Here is a 20,783-nt window from a genome sequence, read left to right as displayed (position 1 = left end):
TTGAGCACAGGGTTGCCAGCTTGAGTGCAGGATCAACAACATAATTCCATGGTTTCTGGCTTGAAGCTCAAGGTTGCTGGCTTGAGCAAGGTGGTCACTGGCTAAGCTTGAGCCCTGCCACCTCTTGGTCAAGGCACATATGAGAAGCAATCAATGAACAACTAAAGTGCTGCAACTATGAGTTGATGCTTCTCATCTTTCTCCTCCCTCTCTCTCTTCCTTACATTCTCTCACTCAAAAAAAAAAAAGGTTATTTAGTTCATTTATGTAAATTGTTATAACTGAGGTATTTGATTTCATCATTTCCATGCTCCTTCTAATTTTTTAAATATTTCCTTAGTATCTCCTTTATTTTCTGTCTTTTGCCATATAGTGTATATTTCCTTTGACCCTTTGGTTTAGAAGATAGATTAATGAAAAAAGGAATTATGCAACTATTATTTTCCAAATTTAAATGTAAAAAGTGAAATGACACCCTCATAGCTGAACCAAGAAACTCAGAACATTTTATTTTTAGTGTCCCATCCTTTCCTAGAAACTGCAAACACTAGTTTTTTTTCAGGCTTTGAAAAATGTAATCTGGGGTTTCAAATTCAGGTTTGGTGTTTTATAACTTTTTGTAACAATGCATATCTTCTCTTTGAATTTTACTTTGCATACTTGTTTTGAAACAGGATTTATAATAATTAGCTAGATCTCTCTTTTTAAATTGGCTTTAATGCTAACTGCCTGTCCTTTAAGACACTGCTTCCTCCACATTCTTAATTTGATTTTCTATAGAATAAACTCTGCTCATTAGTTCCACCTAATAGATTTTAATTCTGTTACTGTGCTCTAGTTCCCTTGCAGTTCTTGCAGGTCTCATTCATATCTTTGCAAACCATATTTCACTTCATCTCAGCCTCTTCTGCTTCTCTCCTAATCTGTAGAGGTCATGGTTCCTTGCGCTTTTCAGAGGATTCCAGTCTCCTAAAATGCCCTTTGAGGCCCAGCTGGAGGAGCTCATTTATTTTCATTCTGTATGCTATTCTTTACTCCCTTATCTTGCATTTTCCCTTAGCTCCCACTTTACTCTTTCCTCATTTTTAAGGAAGGATGTATTCTATAGACCAGATGCTTGTCAAATAGCAGGTCTTGAGTCTTGTTCTCCCTGAATACTGAGTTGATAGTGGCAGGTGGTTGTATACAGCACCCAGGCTACATCGAGTTTCCAGAATAAATTATCCTTTTCTCTTACTGCCAAGTCAGTTTCTACTTTTTTGGAATGTATGACAATTTTCTTTAAATGTGATCAAAGTTTCTCAATATTTCCTAAGCATTTCAATAGACATATACTTGAGTGTGAAGTCAAGTATATCTTTATTGCACCAAGTTTCTTATATCCTTAAAATTCTTTACTCACTCATTTGTTTTTTCACTCCATATGTTGAGGATAGAAATAGATTGTTTTCCTCTATGATTGTGTTTTGACAATATCATTTTATGTACTTTTAAATTTATGTTATTTAGAATGAAAATATTCATGGATATTATGTGTTCTAATGCAGTGGTCCCCAACTCCCGGGCTGCGGACCAGTACCGGTCCATGGGCCACTTGGTACCGGTCCGCAGAGAAAGAATAAATAACTTACATTATTTCCATTTTATTTATATTTAAGTCTGAACGATGTTTTATTTTTTTTAAATGACCAGATTTCCTCTGTTACATCTGTCTAAGACTCACTCCTGTTGCTTGTCTTGGTCACGTGATATGTTGCCGCTAAAATTAAACCCACAAACTAGCAAAATGGGTGAAAAAAAAAATTCCATCGAAAGTTTTTTTGCGAAGTGGAAAAGGGCCAGTGAGAAGACAGAAGAAGAACCTACGACCTCAAAGAAAAAAAAGGCTTCATTTAACAGACAATACCAGGAGTCCTAGTTGAAGTATGGATTTATCGCAACTGGTGATTCTCGCGCACCAAGGCCGCTCTGCATAATATGTGGTGACCGGCTAAGTAATGAGGCAGTGAAGCCTTCAAAACTGCTTTGCCACTTGGAGACCAAGCACCCTACTTTAAAAGACAAGCCTTCTGAGTATTTTGAAAGAAAAAAGCATGAACAAGAAGGACAGAAATAATTACTGGTGGCCACTATATCAATAAATACGAGTGCACTGAGAGCATCATACTTGGTGGCTAATCGTATTGCTAAGGCTAAGAAGCCATTCATCATTGGTGAAGAATTGATCCTTCCAGCCACTAAAGATATTTGTCGTGAACTTCCAGGAGAGGCTGCGGTTAAAAAGATAGCACAGATGCCTCTTTCGGCTACCACCGTCACACGGCGCATTGAGGAAATAGCAGAGGACATTGAATCACAATTGTTGGAAAGGATTAATAAATCACCCTGGTACGTTCTCCAGGTTGGCGAATCTACAGATATTGACAACAAGGCAATGCTACTTGTTTACGTGCGTTATCTTTATCAAGAGGATATGCATGAGGATATGTTATGTTCACTATCATTGCCAACCAAAACCACAGCCGTAGAACTATTTAAATCTCTGGATGACTATATATCAGGAAAACTGAAATGGTCTTTTTGTGTTGGCAAATGCACAGATGGAGCTGCTGCCATGACCAGAAGGATGTCTGGTTTAACTACTCAGATTAAGGAGGTTGCACCTGAATGCGAGTCTATGCATTGTGTCATTCACAGGGAAATGCTGGCTAGCCGAAATATACCACCGGAACTTAACAGTGTATTGAATGATGTCGTTAAAGTTATTAACCACATCAAAGCACACGCCCTTCACTCGCGCCTGTTCGAGCAGCTTTGTGAAGACATGAACGCGGAGCACAGACACCTTCTCTTATACACAGAAATAAGATGGTTATCCCGAGGGAGGGCCCTGGCAAGAGTGTTTGAATTACGAGAGCTGCTGCAGAGATTTCTCTCAGAAAAAAAGTCACCGCTAGCAGCACATTTCAGTGACTAGGAATGGGTTCCAAAACTTGCTTCCTTGTGCGACATATTTAATCTCCTCAATAAACTCAATCACTTCAGGGGAAAATGACAACTGTCTTCAAGTTGGCAGATGAAGTAGCTGCATTTAAAGCCGAACTGGATTTGTGGGGACAACGCGTGAACAGGGGTATATTTGACATGTTTCAAACATTCGCGGGAATTTTGGAAGAGACTGAGCCCAAGCCTTCATTGTCCCAGCTGGTGCACGATCACCTGTATTTGCTTTTAAAAGAGTTTGAATGCTACTTCCCAACCACAAAAAGACCCACGAATTGCCAAGGAATGGATCTGCGATCCATTTGTCAACAAACCAGGTGAATCCAGCTTGTGTATGCGAGAAGAGGATCAACTACTGGAGATCGCAAATGATGGTGGCCTTAAAAATATACTATGTTCGAGACTACAACTCTGCTGGTGTTCTGGATTAAAGTCATGGCAGAATACCCTGAGATCGCCACAAAAGCACTAAAAACCCTGTTGCCATTTCTGACATCCTATTTGTGTGAAGCAGGATTTTCTGCAGTGACAGCAACCAAAACAAAATTACAGAATAGACTGGGCATAAGCAACACACTTCGGGTGTCATTGTCTCCCATTACCCCTAGATGGGACCCTCTCGTTGCAGAGAAACAAGCTCAGGGCTCCCACTGATTTAGCGTTATGGTTGTTGAGAGATAGGCTACTATCTCTCATTCTATATAAACATTATAATAAATAACCCTTAACTTACAATATTCATAACAATGGTGAGCTGTATTTTTCATGCACTTTATATTTGTTTTTGTGTTGTATCTTATTTTTAAGGCATGTTTAAACATTATCATAGCTACTGGAAAGTGTTTGGAGGCAGAGAGGATGTTACTCATGTTATGTTGTTGGTGCGATGTTAAGAGGACGCTTCTAATAAAATTGCATACGAGTACACAGTGGATTCATGTTTATTTTTATTGTCGTAGGTTCATAATTGGTAGCAAGCTTGAACCTATCATATTACACATTGATGTCAGACATGAAATGTTGTCAGAATAACAAATTTAAATACAGCCTGAATAATGAGGACATGCTCGTTCCTCCTTTACTTTAGCCTGATAAATATCGTAAGTTCGACAATTATATTTAAAAATACCACAGTTTTTATGCCAGTCGCATAATTTTATTTTGTGCATTTATCCGTCCCACCCTAAAGACTGATCCGTGAAAATATTTTCTTACATTAAACCGGTCTGTGGCCCAAAAAAGTTTGGGGACCACTGTTCTAATGGATTATATCTTTTAGTCACATTTAATGCATTATTTAAGGTTTCCTGCATTAAATTCTACTTTTCTAATATTAATATTTCTCTCTCTTCTTCCTTTGGTTTGCATTTTCCTGGTATATGCCCTTTCCTTTTTCTCTCATTTTGTTTCTTTCTGTCCCATTTTGTTTTAAAACAGCATATAATTAAAGTTGGTTTTTGCCTAACATGTCTCTTTTAATAGAAACAATTAAACCATTCACACTTAATGTGATAATATGTTTGACCTCACTTTTAGTATCTTATTTTATACTTTCTTTTTTTTATGTTCCCTTGCTATTTTCTTTATTAGTTTTTAATCTTGGCTATAGCATTCCAAATACTCTTCTTAATTATGAAGCTAAACATGGCACGTTTAGATTTATGTTCATCTGTTTTCTTTCTCATTTAAAAATGTATATAAACAAAGCCTGACCTGTGGTGGTGCAGTGGATATAGCATCGACTTGGAATGCTGAGGACGCCAGTTCGAAACTCTAGGCTTGCCTGGTCAAGGCACATATGAGAAGCAACTATGAGATGGTGCTTCCTGCTCCTACCCCCTTTTTCTCTCTCTCTAAAAATCAATAAATAAAATATTTTAAAAATATATATTTAAACTTATATTTATTTATATCAACAATAAAACAATATTCAATGTCTCACACAGAACAAGATGAGAAATTTAGCACTTGAGTTTTTTTCTAGAGTAATCTGAGATTTTAGCACCAAATTATTTTCATTATATTTTGTATGTATCTTTTTTTTACTAAGAATGATTTTTGACAGTTGCACTGTTTCATAACCAACCATATTAATACCATTTAAACATGAAGTCTATATTTGGTTTCATTTTTCACCTATCTTTTTATATCACATCTTCTCCATTCCCAAATTTTATTATTCATTAATTTCCCTTTTGATAAGAATATATTGAGTAAATATTCTGTCCAGTAAAGGATTTCTGGGTATTTTTCTTGTCAGAGACTATCTTTCTTTTTTCTTCATATATTACTGAATACAAATTTCTGGGTCACAATCTTATCATTTCAAAATTCTATAGCCATATATCAACTTCCTTCTAATACTTAGTGTTACAGAAAAGTCTGACATATTTTTAGAATAAAATATTGTTTTTCTAATTATATATCAATAAATTTTGTACTCTTATAATTAATAACTTTCAGTAGGATATACCTTTAATTGTCCTTGGTACACAATGAACTGAAATCAGAAAAAATACTTTAAATGTTTTTTACTATAACTCATCCTCCATTTCCTCTTTCCTTGAAAAATCTGGTCTTTTATACTTAATGTGTAGAACTGTAGCTTCCATCTTTCCTTTCATTATTTCATTTCTTTATGTGTCTATTAGTACAATAAGAATTTATACTCATTCTTAGTTTTCTGCATTGTTCTAATGTTCATGCTTCCATTAAATGGTTTTAATTTAACACAGTATTTTTCATTTTAAAGGATGTAAAGATTCCTAATCTCAGACTTCTTACTTTTGACAATTTCTGCTGTCTTTTTAAATCTCCGTAAATATAACTTCGATATATTTTTAAGTTTTTTTCTTTTTTTATAGTCTGTTTTATAGTGAGACATTACTTTTATATTCTTTGATGTCTCTCTTCTTTAGAACTGCTAAAGACTATTTTCATGAACTTCCACCATGTGTTTACTGAAAGTGAGTCTGTGGTCCAGTGCTGTGTGTGCTGGTCAAGGCATGTCTGAGGAGGCACTAATATGCTGAGACAAGTATTTCCCATCACCTACATGTATGTGTGTATATATGTGTGTGAGTGTGTGTAAAATTTTACTACCTCTATGATTTTGAGTATTCTAAATACCTCATATGAGTGAAATCATATAATATTTGCCTTTTTGTGATTGGTTTATTTCACTTAGCATAACATCTTCAAGGTTCATCTACGTAGTAGCGTACGTCAGAATTTCATTCCTTCTTAAGGCTGAATAATATTTCACTATGTACATATACCACATTTTGTCTATCCACTTATTCATCAATGGACACTTGGGTTTTTCCACTTTTTAAAAAATTTTATTTATTTATTTACTTTAGAGAGGGAAAAGAGAGAGAGAAATGGGGAGGAGCAGGAAGCATCAACTCCCATGTGTGCCTTGACCAGGCAAGCCAGGGGTTTCAAAACGGTGACCTCGGTGCTCCAGGTTGATGCTTTATCCACTGCGCCACTACAGGTCAGGCTTCTTTCATTTTTTAATTATTGTGAATAAAGCTGTTATAAACTAAATGTGAAAATATTTCTTTGTGACCCTATTTTTTTTTAATTGAGAGGAGGGGAGATAGACAGACTCCCGCATGTGCCCTTGACCGGGATCCTCCTGGCAACTCCCATCTAAGGCCGATGCTCAAATCAACCGAGTTATCCTCAGTGTCTGGGGTGATGCTTCAACCAATCGAGCCATAGGCTGCGGGAGAGAAAGAGAGAGAGAAACAAGGGAGAAGGATGGAAAAAGAAGCAGATGGTCCCTTCTCTTGTGCCCTGACTGGGAATCAAACTTGGGATGTCAATACTTCAGGTTAATGCTCTATCCACAGAGTCAAGGCCAGTTACCCTATTTTCAATTCTTTTGGATATATATATCCAGAAGTGGAAATGCTGGATTATATGGCATTTTTAACTTTTTGAGGAACTGCCATACTGTTTTCTGTAGTAGTTGAAACATTTACAATCTCACTAACGGTGCTCAATTCTTCCACATCATCATCAACATTTTTAATCATAGCTATCTTAATGGCTGTGAAGTGGTATATCACTGTGGTCTTGATTTGCATTTTCTAATGATTATAGATGTTGAGCATATTTCATGTGATTATTGGTCATTTGTAGGTCTGCTTTGGAGAAATGACTTTCAAATCTCTTGCCCATTTTTGAATCGGCTTGTTGTTGTGTTTTAGGAGTTCTCTATATACTTTGAATATTAATCCTCTTTCAGACATATGACTTGCAAATATATCTCCCCTTCATTACAGCTCCTGCCACCTTAACTTAGAGATGCTAGTAAAATTCTTATAGGAGTCCCTTCCTTTTCATTTCTCTCCAGGCCAACTTTTCCTCCACTCTGGTGACTTATAGGTTGGTTGGGCTTTCCCTCAATTCACTCTTGTGTACTGTACACTCTTTTCCATGGAATATTGTCAAAATTTTTACATGTGGATTATATGGTATCTTTTCTGGTTGTCAGTAGTATAATAAATATCTTAAAATATTCTATATATCAATTTGGCTATTTCAGTAAAAAATTAGGGGAGTGGGTATAAGTTAAATGTGTATTCTTCATTTCCCTTTTTTTTTTGTATTTTTCTGAAGCTGGAAATGGGGAGAGACAGTTAGACAGACTCCCGCATGCGCCCGACCGGGATCCACCCGGCACGCACACCAAGGGGCGACGCTCTGCCCACCAGGGGGCGATGCTCTGCCCCTCTGGGGCGTCGCTCTGTTGCGACCAGAGCCACTATAGAGCCTGGGTCAGTGGCCATCCCCAGCGCCCGGGCCATCTTTGCTCCAATGGAGCCTCGGCTGCAGGAGGGGAAGAGAGAGACAGAGAGGAAGGAGAGGGGGAGGGGTGGAGAAGCAGATGGGCACTTCTCCTGTGTGCCCTGGCCAGGAATCGAACCCAGGACCTCTGCATGCCAGGCCGACGCTCTACCACTGAGCCAACTGGCCAGGGCCATTTCCCATTTTTAAGGCCATATTTCACAAAGATGGTATACCTAAACCAGAATCACCTGGGTGATGGTTAAAAATGCTGATTAAGTCCCTTCCTTCCACACCTCTGAATCTGAGGGAGAGTCTCCAGGAAATTCTAATGTAAATAAAAATTTACATTAAAAAGAGACCTGCTGGGTTGAGTGCTGCTTTGTAACCACTTAGATGAGAAAGCAATGAACCCTTGGAACTAACCAACAAATGGTCAGAAGTCATAGCAAATGATTCTTAACATCTTTTTGACAAGTATGTGCCTTAGAGAAAAATGTGGTAGATAGTAGTTGTAAGCCAGGATATTTGACAAGGTTTCCCATGATTCTGCTTCCCAAGGTTCTCCTTGCAGGCGTGAGGGAGAAATACCTATACAATGCAAAGGCAGTGAAAGTGGGCAGGCAAGACCAGGACTGGTGTGCAGTGTCCAGCGTAGGTTCTGATGCTTAGAGTGATTTGTAGAGAAATTGTAATGCACTCATAGAAGATTTGCCGGAGGAGCTAAGAAATGAAAAACTCTGCAATTTGAGAAAGTAAGGAGGAAACTCCTTGTTTAGTAATGCTTCTTTTACTTTTTTTTTTTTTTTTCCTAGGTGATAGGCAGCTGAAGTGCATTCCCGCAAGTGCCTCAACTGGAATCCACCTGGCAACCTCATCTGGGGCCGAAACTCAAGTAATGGGCTATTTTTAGAACCTAAGGCTGATGTACTCCAATGGAGCCATCCTCCGTGCCCAGGGCCACACTCGAACCCATCTAGCCACTGGCTTTGAGACAGGAAGAGAAAGAAGGGGGAGTGGAGAGGAGAAGCAGATAGTAACTTCTCCTGTGTTCCCTGACTGTGAATTGAACCCGGGACGTCCATATGCCAGGCTGATGCTTTATCCACTGAGCCACTGGCTAGGACTAGTAATGTTTCCTAACTCTGCTGAACATTGTGTCACTTGGGGACCCTTAAAAAACTACTCGGGTTCAGGCCCAAACCAATTAAATCAGCATCTCCCTGAGTGAGACCCACAATTGCTATTTTTGCAAAGCTCTCCCAGTTATTTTAATGTTTACCCAGAGTTGAGGACCACTGTTCTAGAAAGGAAAGGACCATGTTTACAAATTTGTGAAGCTTAAGTGTGGAAGGGGAATATAAACATTTCCGTAACAAGTGCCATGCCTGACTGTTCACCTGGCAGAGTCAACATTGGTCTAGCTGAGTCAGCAAATGGCTACTGCCACAGCTCACCTGCCAAGCCCAGACTCTCAACATTGTGAGACGTTTTCTTCCCTTATTAAACAGACATGGGGCTCCTTGACAGGGATCTTTCAGATCCTGGCAATACATGTATCAAGGTAAATGAAAATAGACTTTCCCATAATTTCATTGGCTCTACCTCTTATGCTGCCAACTCTCTAATCTGGGTCTCTAGCCACAGAGCTCACCACATCTCCTTCTGGACCTCTCACTGACACCTCAAATGTAACATGGCTTCATTATCTAACCCCATTCTCACTTCTATTCTTTGGAGTAGATGAGCTTACGATGAAATTTAAGGGTTAAACAGAAGTTAAATGAAGAAGTGAATGTGGGTAAAATTGTTCTTGTGGTCAATGAGACAACTACTGTCACAGGCACACAAGACAGAAGCCTGGGAGGTACCCTTAGTTCCCCTGGCTCCCCCACTATCCTCAAAACTATTCATTTCCAATCTCTTTCCTGATTCTGTGCTTTCCTCCATCTGAACTACCTTGTTCACTCCTCCTATTACTTAAATTTTCACAACAGCCTCCCAACTGCCTCCCTGTTTCCTGTTTTCTCTCTTCCCAAATTGTGGCTGGAGGGGTTGCTCTCATGTTAAAATCTGACCATGTCAGTTCCCATTTTTATTTCTCAGTGGTCCCCCATTGTCTATAAGAAAAGAGCTATACTCTTTAACTTGAAAGACAAGACACTTCTGCCCACATTTCCAGACTAATCTCCCAACATTTCTCAATACACAGTTTTGGCTCCAGTAACACTAAACTATAGACAAGGACTGCCTCTGAGCCGTTGCTTACAGTGTTCCTTATACTGAGACTATATTATCCACATTCACTTCTTCATTTAACTTCTGTTTAACCCTTAAATTTCAGCTTAAGCTCATCTACTCCAGAGAGTATACCTGACCTTCTTGGTTCAATATCTCCCTAAGCTGGGGAGGTGGTCCTCTGCTTGTCATCTAGAGATAATGCGACATGATATCTGTTTCTGACTCTGTTCCATACAGTTCCATCCAGCTCCTGGAAACCCAGTTGGTCCAATCCCCAGAAACTAGGCCTGTGCCTAGTACAGAGGGGGTGCTCAATACACAGATATATCTGCTGACTTAGAATTGGTAAAATGATTGTGTGAATATCCTCAAAAGTACATTTGCCATGATATGCATGATTTGAGAATTAGGAACAGTGAGGGCTTTCTTGGCTATAGGAAAATACGGCTGTGACTTCTTAATTGTTGGGAAAGTTCATTTTGTGATCAGCCAAAGCCTGCTGGACATCCTGGCATGAGAAAAGGGAGGAGACCGACTTCCACTAGTGGATGTCGCAGGGTCAGGTTCTGGGGATCATGGGCATCTTGTTGATAAAACCTTGGGATAAGGGGTGTGGGGCGCTGGATGATAAAACCATTTTGTATGGCTCTCAAAGATACTAGAAGGAACACTCTGGCCCTCTGGAAGACTGAGAGCTTTTTCTAGCTTTTTCACTTTAACTGAGGCAGCTGGTAATGTCCTGTTTGCTGCTGTCCCAGAGCAGAGAGGTGGAGAAATGCAGCAAGGAGTGAAAACATTTGGGCCAAACATTTCAAGCATTTCAGCATTTAAGAATTAAAGTGGCCCACCACCTCACTCCTGTTAGATTAGCTATTATCAACAAGACGGGTAATAGCAAATGTTGGAGAGGCTGTGGAGAAAAAGGAACCCTCATTCACTGTTGGTGGGACTGTAAAGTAGTACAACCATTATGGAGGAAAGTATGGTGGTTCCTCAAAAAACTGCAAATAGAACTACCTTATGACCCAGCAATCCCTCTACTGGCTATATACCCCAAAACCTCAGAAACATTGATACGTGAAGACACATGTAGCCCCATGTTCATTGCAGCACTGTTCACAGTGGCCAAGACATGGAAACAACCAAAAAGCCCTTCAATAGAAGACTGGATAAAGAAGATGTGGCACATATACACTATGGAATACTACTCAGCCATAAGAAATGATGACATCAGATCATTTACAGCAAAATGGTGGGATCTTGATAACATTATAAGGAGTGAAATAAGTAAATCAGAAAAAAACAAGAACTACATGATTCCATACATTGGTGGAACATAAAAATGAGACTAAGAGACATGGACAAGAGTGTGGTGGTTACCAAGGGTGGGGGGGGGGAGGGAGGACATGGGAGGGAGGGAGGGAGAGAGTTAGGGGGAGGGGGAGGGGCACAGAGAACTAGATAGAGGGTGACGGAGGACAATCTGACTTTGGGCGAGGGGTTTGCAACATAATTTGATGACAAAATAACCTAGACATGTTTTCTTTGAATATATGTACCCTGATTTATTAATGTCATCCCCTTACCATTAATAAAAATTTATTAAAAAAAATAAAAATAAAAAATAAAAGAAAGTGGTCATACAGTAAAAAAAAAAAAAAAAAAAAAAAAGAATTAAAGTGGCCTAATTGACTCTGGCCACTCGGAACTTTCACACCAGATCAGCCATCAGGAAAGTGAAAACTTAGTTCCTATGTAGATGATATTGTTTATGCCTTGAGTGAGGAGAAAACTATGCATGCAGACCATACAGAAAAGAGTGAGGAGCCCAAATGACTAGCTAGGCAGGCAAGTCTGGGGTTTGTCAGCTGCTGTGTGGCCACTGAATTTCATTTTTCATCCTTTTTTTTGTCATAGTAGACTCCTCTAGATCCCAGCCATTGCTCTGGTAAAATCACACTAGTGAAATAGGCTGGTGCCATCCATGCTGCTTGCCTCATACTTATGACTGGAATCAGGAGAGATGAAGAATATGAATACATTGTTATCTTCTCAGTGTGGCACTGTATTAAAGATGGTTAGTATTATTGTGATTTTAATTATTTAAAAAGTCTTTTTTTACTTGAACCTTTCCTTTCTGTGCCTCTGTCCTGCCATGCACAGGGCTCTATGTCCCACTTGGAAAATCAGCTCTCTCCTCCTTTCTCTTTTTATATTTTTAATTTTTCATTAATATTTTTTCATTTATTGATTTGAGAGAGAGAGAGAGAGAGAGAGATCTGTTCCTGTATGTGCCCTGGCCGGGGATTGAACTGGCAATGTTTGCACTTCGGGACACAGCTCTAACCAACCAAGCTATCTGGCCAGGGCTCCTCCTTTCTCCTTTGAAATCATGATCAAGAAAGAAACTTTAATTTTAATTGCAGTATCAATAATTTAAGAGGTTTATTCCAAGAGAAAAAATACACACTTCCAGAGAAAACAAAGCCTTAGGCTTCTTCAGAAACGGAGATGAAAGAAAATTATGCCCTGGGGAAAGCGCTGGGCAGAGTAGGAGACCTGGGTTCCTATCTGGCTGTGCAGGTAGGACACAGCCATTTTGGATGGAGGATTCCTCATTTTGAAGAGGAAGAGACCAGATGTTCTCTCAACTCCTTCCTTGGTCTCATTTTTAATGATGTTTGAGTTTCTTAGGTCCACCTCAAATAAATACAAACATTTTGGACTAATTGAATAATATCCTAGGATGCTAAGTCAACATGCAACCGAGATAACTAGACCACTCTCTGTGATCTATTCAAAATCATACAGTAAGGAAACCACCACCACTATCCCATCAACATCACCACAATCACTACCAACCACCACCACCACCACACTATCACCATCACCACCCCCATCACCAGTACCACCACTATCCCCAACACCCCCACCATTGTCACCATCAATAACCACCCCACCCCCATCATATCCATGACCACTGTTACCACCAGCACCACACTATCACCATCACCACTATCACCTCCACCACCATCAATAACCACCACCACCATCATCCTCATTACCATCATGGTCACTAGCATCATCATTACCACCACCACCACCACCACCACCACACTATCACCACCCCCATCACCAGTACCACCACTATCCCCAACACCCCCACCATTGTCACCATCAATAACCACCCCACCCCCACCATATCCATGACCACTGTTAACACCAGCACCACACTATCACCTCCTCCACCATCAATAACCACCACCACCATCATCCTCATTACCATCATTGTCACTAGCATCATCATTACCACCACCACCATCACTTTTATGGGCAAATTCAGCTCTATTTTTTAAAATGGGAAAAGTAACTTATGAAAATTTCTTAACTTGTAGGGTTGATATTAAACCCAGGAAACATTCTGGAATAAGATGTGAAGTGAGCTGTTATGACTAACATTGTGAAAGTAGTTTGTCAGACTAACAAAACCGCTTGTTTGACAGTGTTATTGGGCGGGCAGATCAGAGAAATACCAGAGATAAAGAGTACCTTTCATAAAATTCCTCTGTTAATCTTTTGGAAAAGATGAATAAATATGGGTTGAGTGATAGTACAAAAAGAGGAATAAATTTTCTAAAAGAGTGCTGTTCAGTTATTGAACTAATATCTATCTTTCAGGAGCATATAATGGAATGCCTCAGCATCCTGCAATGTTCATCATTTTTATTGATGACTTAGTTGAAGGGGTCATGCTCATCAGATTTGGAAATGACAGGAAGCCAACCAGAAGGGTCAGTAACTAATAGAATCAAAGCCAGAAATTTCTAGTCAAACTGGCAAGATAGATTGAATTGAAGAAGATAAAATTAGGAATAAATTCAAGGGTTTTATGTTTGGGTCCCAGGTAGTATCTGTATAAGCATGGAGTGAGGGTGGGCAGACAATAACAGTTCAAGAGCAAATTTAAAAGAGAATTGAGTATGTTTTTTCAGTTGATACTAAACTTAACAGGTACGACTGGTGTAGAGTCCTAATTCAACCTTACAGGATTTCAATAGAAATATAAAATGTAGAACAAAGAAAGTGATAATCTCACTCAATTAGTGCTGATTATGCCTCCCTTGAAATTTTACATTTTATTTTGTTAAGAATGGGGAAATTAGAGAAAACTGGGGTAAGAGTGATAACGATAGTGAGGATATTGGAACCAATGACTTATGAGGCAGGGCGGAGCAGTGGAAAGGGCACTGAGCAGGAGGGGGGAGCCAGGTTATGCCATCAATCGGCTGTGAGATTCTGACCAAGCAAGTATTTCTCTCTGGAGCTGATGACAGGCCTTCCTGGGTAGAAATATGGATGGTTGTGGTTGGCTGGCCTGTCATCCTAAGGAGGTTTTGGCCATCTGGCTAGGCCACACTATAAGTGGGTAAGTGGGTTCCTTTCTCCCTACCACTCCCATCAAGGAACGAGGCCTCTTGAGCTTCTGAGCAAAATTTTACACTTTTGAAATTCCATTAACATTTGCAAATTATACCAATTCTTTCCGTTGGGAAATCATAGTGTCCTGAATTAAAACTCGGCCTCTCCTTCTAGCTTTGTGACCACTTGGACTTTCTGAAACTCCCTTTCCTTATTTGTAAAATAGGATTAATACCAGGTTCTGTGTGATGTGAATATTAAGTGAGGCAATGCATATACAAAATATAGCACCATGTGGGGCACAAAGTAGGTGCCCAATAAACGGTATAGCTAATGTTACTACTACATTTATTACCACCATCCCTTTTTTTTCTTTCTCCCCCTCCTGCTCAGCTGGCCAGGAACTGGGCCGGTTGCAAGGATACGGTAGAAAACAAAAGTCATACCCCCTTCCTGCAACACACTTACAATCTAACCAGCACCTCCCAGCTGAACTTTCTACAATACTTGAAATGCTCCACATGTATATTTTCCAATACGGTAGCCAGCAGCCATATGTGGCATTTAGGCACTAGAAATGTGACTAGTGTTACTGAGGAACTGAATTATTAATTCCAGTTAATTTTTTTTTTCATTTTTCCGAAGCTGGAAACAGGCAGGCAGACAGACTCCCGCATGCGCCCGACCAGGATCCACCCGGCTTGCCCACCAGGGGGCGATGCTCCGCCCCTCTGGGGCATCCCTCTGTCCATCCAGAGCCATTCTAGTGCCTGAGGAAGAGGCCACAGAGCCATCCTCAGTGCCCGTGCCATCTTTGCTCCAATGGAGCCTTGGCTGCGGGAGGGGAAGAGAGAGACTGAGAGGAAGGAGAGGGGGAGGGGTGGAGAAGCAGATGGGCGCTGTGTGCCCTGGCTGGGAATCGAACCCGGACTCCTGCACACCAGGCCGATGCTCTACCGCTGAGCCAACCAGCCAGGGCCAATTCCAGTTAATTTTAATGAATTAAATAAAAATAGAAATAGTCCCATATAGAAATAGACAGCACAGCTCTACATATACCTTTCAGGTACATTTCTGAGACCAACCAGTATGAGCAGAGTCAATATGCATCTAATGAGAAATGCACATAAAGCACCAGCATAGCCTGACCAGAGGTGGTGCAGTGGATAGAGCATTAACCTGGGATGTTGAGGACCCAGGTTCTAAACACCAAGGTTGTTGGCTTGAGCATAGGCTCATCCAGTTTGAGCATGGGGTCACTGGCTTGAGCATGGGATCATTGACATGATCCCATGGTCACTGGCTTGAGCCTCAAGGTCACTGGCTTAAAGCCCAAGGTTGCTGACTTGAGCAAAAAGTCACTGGCTTGGCTGGAGTCCCCGGTCAAGGCACGTATGAGAAGCAATTATGAACAATTACAGTGCCACAACTACAAGTTGATGCTTCTCATCTCTCTCTTTTTCTGTTGCTCTCAAAACAAAACAAAAACAAAACAAAACAAACAAACAAAAAAACCCCACCAGCATAGTACCTGGAAGATTTTCTTATTTGTTCACTCATCACATTTAATTGTCTACTGTACATGAGTACTGTCTCAGGTGCTGGGGGTACAGTGCCAGCTGCACCTTCCGGGAGCTCACAGCTGAGTGGGGGATATGGAGGGAAATCCTTTTACCGTAGGAAGGTAAGTATTTGCACAGGTGTCACAGTGCAGCGGAGGGAGCTCCCTGACCCAGATGAGCAGTCAGAGGAGACTTCTCAGAAGGCAAGACCTGAGCAGTCTTAAATAAGTATACCTCATAGTGGAGGCTCAATTGATATTTATGGCATTTACAGCAACAGGTTTTATTCCAGGACCACTAAGCCCACTGCCGGTTGCAGGGGTGGCCATGAGGCAAACGAGGAGAAGCTCGTAGCCAGGGCCAATTTGTTGTCTTCAAAAATTTTCCCCTTTGTGTCTTTCAATATTGCCTAATTCAATTTCTCTTCTGTGACCATATTTTCTTCACCTAAGGACAATGTTTTTGATAATGTGTATAACCTTATTTTGTACTGTTTTATTAGTAGCCACTAACCGTGAGTGATTTGAGGAGAGGTGAGCTGGTGAACTCTGTTACACATAAAGTGACATCAACTCCCACTGCGGTTTGGTTGTGGAATTCGGATACTTAGTGTAAACAAACAACTCTGTGAATATGGCCAGTCTTGAAGAAGCCACTAGGGATTGGTTGGGCTGGCTGACTCTGGCTGTGATGGTGATGTGCACATGCATAGGAGTGAGGGATGTTCTATTTGCTTGTGTGCAGAAGGGAGATCTTAGACCCATTTATATATTTTACACAATAGTTCAAAGTCAATCTGTGACAATGCTGCAACTGACACATTGATATAAAAACAGGTATAGGCCCTGGCCAGTTGGCTCAGCGGTAGAGCATCGGCCTGGCGTGCGGGGGACCCGGGTTCGATTCCCGGCCAGGGCACATAGGAGAAGCGCCCATTTGCTTCTCCACCCCCCCTTCCTCTCTGTCTCTCTCTTCCCCTCCCGCAGCCAAGGCTCCATTGGAGCAAAAGATGGCCCGGGTGCTGGGGATGGCTCCTTGGCCTCTGCCCCAGGCACTGGAGTGGCTCTGGTCGTGTCAGAGCGATGCCCCGGAGGGGCAGAGCATCGCCCCCTGGTGGGCAGAGCGTCGCCCCTGGTGGGCGTGCCGGGTGGATCCTGGTCGGGCGCATGCGGGAGTCTGTCTGACTGTCTCTCCCTGTTTCCAGCTTCAGAAAAATACAAAAAACAAACAAACAAAAACAGGTACAACTTTATATTGTATGCCTTCCATAATTCTGTAGTACTTGTGTGTATAAAGCAGGATTACCTGTATGATCCCATCTCCTATGAGATCAGGGAGATGCTCGTGTGGTCCAACTTGACTGCACGAGGCCCTGGTCTATGTGAAACCCCTCAAGTACCTGCCTTGACTGTGGCAGAGTTGCCTCTGCTCGACAGAAGTGTAAGTTGATGTACCCTTTTCCGTAAAGCAGCTTGTCATATAAACCAGGGGCTTTAAAATATTTATACTCTTTGGCCCAGTGATTCTACTTCTGGGAATCTATCCAAAGAAAGTATTTTGAAATGTGTGCAGCAAAGATTTTGCTTGAGAATGCTGTACAGTTATCTTTAGTTGCTAAAGTCAGGAAACAATTTAAATGACTAACAGTGTAATAATATGCAGTCATGAAGATGATGTTCATAAAGGACTTTTGCTACAACACCAATTAAGAAAAAAGGCAGAGAAGCATTAGCTACAGAGGCTAAGCAACCACCCAGGAGTCAGACAGCCTGGGTTTGAATCTTGGCTTTATCACTTACTAGCTGTGTGACTTGAGCAAGTCAATGGAACTCTTGGGTTGGTAACACATAACACTTGTCTTAGAAGGACTTCTGGGGATTAAATGACACAATGAATACCAAATACTTAATACCTGCAAAGTACATGTTTCGTGTACCCAATAAATGTTGGCTGTCTGTGGACTATAAGTTTTCAAGGTATAAAAATAGATGGAAAGGAAATATGCCGTTATACTAACAGTGTGGAATCTGGGTGGTTGAATTGTGGCTGCTTTGTTTGATTCTTTGCACACTTTTTGACTTCCCAAATTTCCTGCAGTCAACATTAATTACTTTTATACTAAAAGATTATACCATGATGATTAAAACAATAAGATATTTTTTAAAAAGAGTTTTACCACAACAAAATGGTACTTCTCTCTTCCCCCTTCTCTCCCAGGGGAGGAGCTGGAGGCGGCGCTCTCCACCAGAGACCAGCGGGAGGGGGCAGAGCTGCTTTATGGCTTCCTTCCCTGGCAGAGCCGCCTAAAGCACATCCCTGAGCTCTGGGAGTACCGGCTTGGTGGAATCCTCTGCCACTTGTTGGAGGTAATGTTTATCATTTTCTTCCCATGTCTTGGTTGATTTGAACCAAACACTGACATAAAGTTTTAGGATGGGAAAAACTCACTCCTTGCTCTCTATCCCCAGACCCCTCCCGTAAGATACCTGTAAAAATGCCTACGCACTAAAGGCCTTAGACGGGAAGGGGTACAACAAGAAAGTTAGGTAGTTGCAGCTGCTTTATTTAATGAGTATAATTTACATTCAGGACAGAATCTTTGGCAAGTACAGCCCTTTCTAACACCACAAACAGTGAAGTCCCTTCTCAGGTTCGGGCATATCCCTGGAATGAGAAGGTCATAAAGCACAAAGATAGGTGTGTTGTGTCACCAGTCAGTGATGACTTTTGCCATCTAGGATCTAAAGTCCTTCACTGACCACAAGGGTGCCTGAGGGTGCCCAGGCACCGAAATAATTAAGTCATCCCCGGGACTGGAACCCGAGGAACAATCCTTGTTCCTGTGTCCCTACCGCTGACCCCCTGGTCCAAACCTCCAGACCCAAGGTGCGTTCCCTCAAGTACCCAAAATGAGAGAATGATAAACAGCGCTTCCAGGCCCTCTTCCGGACAGCTAGGTCATCCTATGCTAATGAAGCCAGAGGAGAAAACCGCGCGGCGCCTGCCTGCGAGCGCGCCTCTAGGTTCGCAGTTCTTTCGCACGCCACTGCGGCGCAACCACAAAACACAGCGCGCTGCAGCAGACTGTTCCACCGCGAGGGGCAGGGGAAGGTGGGGGAGGGGTCTCTCCCGCCCGCCACTTCGAGTTCTACCGCTGGATCGTTCACATCGAATGATGCCTCCTCCTTCCCGTCCCTTGCTTTCCACCGCAATGGTGGCGGGGATGGGGGCGGTGCATCAGAATAACCTGTAGGGTTTTTCAAACTCCATAGCCCCTTCCCCAAATTTTAGTCCACTCGTCCAGAGAATAAAATCTCAGAATATGCAAGATACGGTGAACTGGTAGAGTTTTCGAAAGCTCACAGGTGATAGTAGATGGACGCCGCTCAAGACACGCACACGCACGCGCGCGCGCGCGCACACACACACACACACAAACACACACACACACATACACACACGCACACCCACCCACCCACACCCCTTGTGACTCGGAGACTAAACAGGTTAGCTTTTTCTCTCCCTGACCCTTCTTCCCTTCCCTAGCTTATATTTGTCAAGGTATCGTGTTCTCTTCAGCTTCCCTTTAAGGACCCCTAGCCGAGGAGCTTTGCAGGGTGCCTAAAGTCCTGGAACCCTGCAGGACGGTCACAGCCTGTGACTCACAGGCTCTAGCGGTCAAATGTTAAGAAAAGTGTCCCCCGCTCCTTGCCGCCCTAGTGCACCCTGGAGCGCGAACTGGATACCAAGGAGCCAAGGTAAGTGTAGAAGGGGAAAAATCTGACTAGTTGCTTCAGCAAACTGCTGGAGCAAGGCCGCCTCCCGCCTGCACACCTTTGAGGTTTGGAAGGTCCTTCCGATCCCAGAGGGAGCCGGTGCCCCACCCTGTGCTGCTCCGAGCCGTGCTCTCACCCTTTCAGCGGGGTATGTCTTCCTGCAGGGACTTTGGAGCAGGTGGGACCGTCAGACTGGGTGCAGTGGCCTCACCTACGGCTCCTTTCTCTGGCCGCGGGACGGGCTCCTGCTTTGCCCTCCTTTTCCAAGTTGCTGCAGCCCACGTTCCTGAGCCCGAGTCCCGCTCCCCTGCGCCCGCGACTTGCCTTACCTCTCAACAGGCAACACTGGGTTGCGCGGTTCCCCGGAGCGCTCCTTCCTTGTGGCTTATTCCCTTACTTGGGAGGAAAAGAGGAACCAAGAGACAGAAAGGGGACAGAAGCCGGCGTCTAAACGTGTTCCCGCCAGCGTAGCCCGCTCGGGGAGGAGCTGGCAGCCGGAGTGGGTGACGTGGAGCCCGGGCGGCCCTACTGGAGTTAGGCAGCACTGGGTTTTTCTGCTTGCTCTGTTATCCGCGCCTTCAAAGCAGTCCTTCTCGGCTGCCCGCTACTACGGCACTGCGGCGCCCTGCCCCTAGCGGTTTGGTAAGTCCAGCTGCCACTCTCCGTGTCGAGTCCTGCCTACGGGTGCAGAAACCACCCCCCGCCACACAACCGCGCGCGCGCACACACTCACACTCACACACACACTCCAAACGCGCGCGCGCGCATAAGCACACACATGAATGCAGATCATCTCAGTAGGAACCCACCACCTTTGGCGCAACTTGGGTGCAGGCATGGTTTGGGCGCTTCTCACTGGTAGAGCTTCAATTTGGGAACGAAGTGTTAGACACTTAGGGGTTTGGAGAGGATACAGCAGTGGGGCTCCTCAGGGGACGGATGACAAGTTTGACAAAATACCCACTGGGCATTTCCACATCTG

General features: G+C 42.6%; 1 protein-coding gene across 9 annotated transcripts in view; it reads right to left on the bottom strand.

Annotated features, from left to right (window-relative positions):
- Positions 1–20,408, bottom strand: part of DGKG (diacylglycerol kinase gamma) — a 247,568-nt gene extending 227,160 nt beyond the window's left edge. For 8 of the 9 annotated variants that reach the window (XR_010726833.1, XR_010726834.1, XR_010726835.1 and 5 more), the window contains exon 1: positions 20,131–20,408. The gene's annotated coding sequence lies outside the window, so the exon portion shown is untranslated. Of the gene's footprint in view, positions 1–19,859; positions 19,890–20,130 lie in introns of those variants that run through there. The other variant, XM_066241093.1, reaches the window with a different exon arrangement.
- Positions 20,409–20,783: the final 375 nt, after the last annotated feature.

The sequence above is a fragment of the Saccopteryx bilineata genome, chromosome 8 (genome assembly GCF_036850765.1).
Source record: "Saccopteryx bilineata isolate mSacBil1 chromosome 8, mSacBil1_pri_phased_curated, whole genome shotgun sequence".
In the NCBI taxonomy this organism is placed as follows: Eukaryota; Metazoa; Chordata; class Mammalia; order Chiroptera; family Emballonuridae; genus Saccopteryx; species Saccopteryx bilineata.
This window is presented reverse-complemented; position numbering and strand designations above follow the sequence as displayed.